Genomic DNA, 6,000 nt, shown 5'->3' on the forward strand with positions numbered 1-6,000 from the left:
GAAGAAGATGTCGTGACTATTCTAATGATAGATTGAAGGAATTTTTTGGTTGTCGTATGACGTTTTAGGCACCATCTAAAGATACTGGAAGCTTTTTACAAGCTAACCCGCACCAGCCTATTTTTCCTATCTGTTTATCCTAGTATTTATATTTGTTTTATTTTTAATTTTAATCTTTTAAAACTTAATTGTTTTAAACTGACCAATTTTTATTCTATTTTTTGCAAAATCAATTATTATTTGAGCATCAAAAACTTCCCTTGACATTGCAAGATCTTAGTATCAAGGTGACCAAAAAAACTATCAAGACAAATCCTTTATTAAGCCAAATTAAATGGATCATATTGAAAAAAAATCAAATTGAGGGATAAAAATAAAGGGGATGAACCTTTCCTCCCCATGCATTTTTAGTCTTTGATTTTGGCAATAAAAATGTACGGAATATTTATATTTTTTAAATTTGATTATCATAATTTTAATTATTTTAAATTAATAAAATTTAATTTAATTTTGACAAATCAAGCATTAATTGAACAATATTTTTTTTTTCTGACACGGCATGATCCCCTGGCCAAGGCAGACAAAGTAAACCACAAAGTTTAATCCCAAAAAAAACTGCAACACCAAAGAATAAAAAAAAAAAATCGAGTTCCATATATGGAAAAATATCTCAAGTACTGAGAAAAAAAAGAGAGGAAACATTATGTGAGGACTTTTGTCACGGGCCTTAGTTTTTATACTTAAATATACTTAAATAATATGAAAATAATACGACTCATGAAAGAGGAAATGCATTAAATTGGTGGTGATTCTTTCTATCCCTGTTGTATTCATTTGTTATCATAATTTTAAAATGTTTAATAGAATTTTTTTATTCCTGAATTATTGAAGTTGTGTTAGATCTTTTAACAATATTAAAACTAAATTGTTATTTTCATATTGATCGAAGATAAATTATTGTTTTTGCATTTGTAATACATAATAAAATGACTAAAATACTTTTAAAATCAAAGTTTTTAAAGCTAATGCCTAGGGATGTCTTTGTATTTTTAATTTTATAAAAAGTAAAATAACTTAAATGCATTTAAAAGTTGATTTTTCTTAATATCTAAGAGTTTTTTTTATTGTTATCAATTTTGTTTAGGGGAAATTCTGTAATTCAGTAAATATAAGTATTATAATAATAAAAAAAAAAGCTATTGACGTGTGCAGTGCATGCATTAGCGCCCAAGCGGCCCTCGTGCCCTTCAGGTTGTGCATGTTTGAATCGTTTCAACATCGCCTCCATGATAAGACGGCACGTGTGGGCATCAGACATCCAGTTCAGCGCAATCCACTGGTGGCTTTTTTTCTTTCTCTCACCTCCTCGATTTCCGCGTGTCCTTTTAAAGTCTCAAAGTAATCCTTTAATTTGTTATTCCTTTAGATTTGATCTATATTCTTTTGATTACTAATTTTTTATTTGGAATAATTTATGAATTTAGAATTATGTTTCAATTTCATCCCGCTTTAATTTTTTTTATCTTTCAAGTTTGGTCCTCATTCTTTTTATTTCTATTTGTTTGATTTGAGATAATTTTTTAGATTGATTTTTTCTTGCAACTCCATCCTTCCTATGTATTTTTTTTCTACAAAATTTGATTCTCGTTATTTTGATTACTTTGACAGGTATTTTAAATTGATGTTTTTTCCCGATATCGTCCTTCGACATTCAATTGGTTGGGAATTGAGTTTCTTGATTGAGTCTGGGTCTAGAATTTCATAAATTTCGAGTTTTAGATATTAACTTATGATTAAAAGGTTCACTCGGGCTTGTTTGTTTTTTAGACTTTAGCATTTATTCAATTGGAGATCGAGCTCTGTTAATTTTTTTTATTTGTTTCTTGTAGGATTTTTAAGTGATTTAGAAAATAACTCGAATTATCTTGGGATTTTTTTATTGTTTATTGTTAAATTTAGATTTTTTTTATGGATATATAATTTAATTTAATTGATTACAAATAAGCATGAGATGCTCACTTCATGATATTTTGTTAGCTCATATTTTTCAATTTCTTCATTTAGCATTTATTTAATTGAAGATCAGGTTCCATTATTTTTTTTATTTGCTTCGTGTAAGATTCTTCACTAATTTTGAAAATGACTCGGGTTATTCTAGGTTTTTTTATTTGTTGTTTTTATTAGATTTTTTTAAAAAAAATTTAAAATTAAATAAATAAATTAAATATAAATATAAAATGTATATTTTATGATATTTTATTTAATTTGATTAAATATAAACAAGAAGAATGATCTATTAACCACTAAAAAGATTTCTCAATTTTTTTTTGTAAAAAAAAACAATTCTAGATGCAGCTGCCGACGTACAACGTGCTTTAAAGTCTACATACAGGATCAGAAATAAAAAAATCATTTAAAACATAAACAATATATACCACGTGGAGAAACTCGCAGCAGGACATATAATGAAAGGATCTGCTCAACCAAGGTTGTTAAAATCGCGTTTTGACTCGTAAAATCGTACGATTTTATGAGTCAAAACATGCATTACTGGTTGAATCGCTTGAAAAAATAAAAAATGGGTAAAATCGGGTTGAAATCGAGTGAAATCGCAAAAATGGGATGAAATCGCGCAAAATCGCGATTTCAGGACCGATTTTGCGATTTTGACAAAATGAGGCCCTGAAACAAAATCCCCCCCTCCTGGACAGCTGTCAGATGCCTATTGGATTATTCCTGCACAGTCACGGACTCACGTGACTGTCTTCACTCTGCTCTTTCCAATTAAGGCGAAAAACTCTTTCACAAATCACAATTCACAAATACTCTTTCCAATTCCAACAGAATAAATCCCTAATCAGGCGGCGACAACGATCTATTCTCCATCCTCCACAAAAGCGGCCATTACGCAAACTATTACCCCTCATTTTACACCCAAGAAAGAAAGAAAGAAAAAGACAGAGAGAGACTGGCAGAAAGAGAGGGGCTTGATGAATTTACCGAGATCGGAGGATTCAAGGACTGAAGGTTTAAGATGAGAGTGGAACCAGCAGAGAGAGAATTTGGAGCAGCGGGCTCCCATTGATTAGAGTAAAAACAAAAAACTCCACGATGATCAGACAGTGAGGAGACAATGTGAGGTGAAATAATCAAATGGTTAGGATGACACTGATCCTTGTTCTAAAAGTTGTTTGCATAGACAATAGAGGGCCTTTTTACTCTCCTTTCTGGTTTCAGCTTTCTGCCTCTTTTACCATCATCATCTTCAACAGCAGCCGGCGACATCGTAAGTAAATTGTATATGTATAATGTTGAATTGAATGGAATTGATTGGGTGTGAAAATTGTTGAATTGAATGCCACAGTATATACTATATATGACTGAATTGTGCAAAATATTACTCGGTGAAAATTGGACTGAATTGATTGAATTGGGGTGAAAATTGGATTGAAAAAATATTGAATATTAATGGGGTGAAAATTGGACTGAAAATTGTTGAATTTGACTGAATTTAATGTCATTTCAGTATTATAGGACTGAATTAATTGGACAAATTGTTATGTATGAATTTTTATTTAAAGCATGAATTTTTTTTAATGTATTTTAAAATTCCTTACGATTTTACGATTTTAAGATCCGTTTTTACAATTCAAGTTTGTGAATGACTTTCTGTGCCGTGTTAAAATCGCGAATTTAACAACCTAGTGCTCAACCGTAGCCATTGGGTGGCCCCACCGTATTCATGATGATCAATGCAGCGTTTCGTGTAGACTTTTTATTATTTTGATCATTTTTTTTTTTTTTTGACTTGGGGCGTAAATGTACGAATCCACATTTTCATTGTATCGGCATATAATTGGATCCAGCTATCATTTAATTATTATTTTCCAAATTCAGTTATACTCCATAATCATTCCATTTGGATGTCTCTCCTATAAATTTAAGAACCGATCTGGTTCAAGATCTGGATTCAGAATTTTGATCGAGTCATTGAATTATTTTTTTAATTAAAATAATATCGTTTTAGTAAAAAAATAATAAAAAAAGTTAATGAGTTTGCAATCAGATCTTGCCGGATCAACCCGCCGGGTCAGCCAGATCACACCGGATTTTTTCTTTCCCTGTTTTTTCTTCAACCCGGCCCGGTTCCAACCTCGGATCGCCCGGTCCCTGGTCAACCCGCCGGGCCGGGCCGGGTTTCAATGGTCTCAACTCTTTAGTTAAGTTGTTTAGATAAATATTACATTTATTTGAAAAAAAAATGTTTCGGAAAATATTTTCGTAATTTCTTGTAATTAGTGTCATAAAAAAATGCTTTTTAAATGTAAGGAACATAATTACCAATGTTTTTTTTAACATAGAAACCAGAAACAGGTTCAATAAAGAAAATCATGAAGAACATTTAATATTCAACTAGTCAGTGTAATGTAATTCGCCGGACCAAAATCTTTTTTAATATAAAAGAAAAGCTAGTATGATCAAAATTTTATTGAAAATAAATAAATATTAAGGTATTATTAATAGAACTCCATAGTTAATTTACTCGAGCTCCAAAGAAAAATAGGTATGCGTAGGAATGTGATCAAATAGAAAATTAAAAAGAAAAAACATTATGAAGAAATGCACAAAAAAAAACACTTGTGAATATAATAAAAAAAACAGAGATTATGATGTTAGTTAAAAAAAGTACAAAATTAAATGGTATTTAATAAAAAAATCTCAAATAAATTTTTAATCAATTTATTTTAATAGACTTAAATTAAAATTCTAAAAAAAAAGGAACAAAATAAGCTACACGTATGTGCTAGGGTGGGCCGGCATACTTTACCTGTAAGAAAGGAAGTCAGGCCTCTCTCTTTTTATTTTTCTTTTTTATGTTAAAGGGATAAAAACGTGTCATCCTCCATTTTTTTAAAAAAACAAATCTTCTAAAAATATAAAAATAAAAATCATAGGGAAAAAAGTTTTTTTTAAAAAAGTGCCTTAGCTACTATAGAAAAAAGAAAAGAAAAGAGGCTGCGATTTTGTTTTAGTATCTATTTTAATCCCTAGAGTTTTAATTATATCAAATCAAGAAAATTGAACTTTATATTTTCAAATCAAGTATTAATTTAATGTTGGAATCTTTTTTTTAATATTGAGAGAAAAGATTATGAAGTTAACCAAAATAAATTATCAAGCTCAATTCTAGATAAATTACAGGTTAAAGAATCTTGTTAAAAAAACAAGTAACCGAAGAAAAATAAAACTGCAAAAAAAATATATATTGTATGAAACCCCAATGAATATCCTCGTAGACTATAGTGTAACCTTGAGACCTTTTAGTTTTTCTTTTTTAAATTTAAATTTAATGGTGTAACATCATTAACTTTTAAAATATATTTTTCTACAACAATGACCTTTAAGTAATGCAAAAATCTAATGGTGATTTTTTTTTTTGCATGTACCCTATCAAAATTTAGACATAGTTTTTCCTATACTGGGAGCGTACCAAGTAATCGTTAATTTCTTTTATATCATAAGTCAATATCATAGTCAAAGTCCAATCATCTTAGACATTTCTCTCATCAACACAACTCAAAAATAGAATACATCTAATTTTCAAGAAATTTGAACATAAATAATTTACACATAATTTTATATAATATGCTTCATTAAATGGTTAATAGACATTAAAATTTAGAATAAGGTCATCTTTAGGATCTTATCTTAAATAATATAAACACAACTCAAATATAGCATACATCCAATTTTCATGAAATTTAAACAGAAATAATTTACACATAATTTTATATAACATACTTCATTAAATGGTTAATAGACATTAAAATTTAGAATAAGGTCATCTTTAGGATCTTATCTTAAATAATATAAAATTCAATATTGATGCACTAAATATAAAAAGGATTACAAAATATTAATATGCTTAATTTTTAAAACATGATTATAAATCCAAAATGAAATACCCAAAATTAGAGTACATATCAGTTTAACATCTTC

This window comes from Populus trichocarpa, chromosome 6, assembly GCF_000002775.5.
Source record: "Populus trichocarpa isolate Nisqually-1 chromosome 6, P.trichocarpa_v4.1, whole genome shotgun sequence".
NCBI classification, from domain to species: domain Eukaryota; kingdom Viridiplantae; phylum Streptophyta; class Magnoliopsida; order Malpighiales; family Salicaceae; genus Populus; species Populus trichocarpa.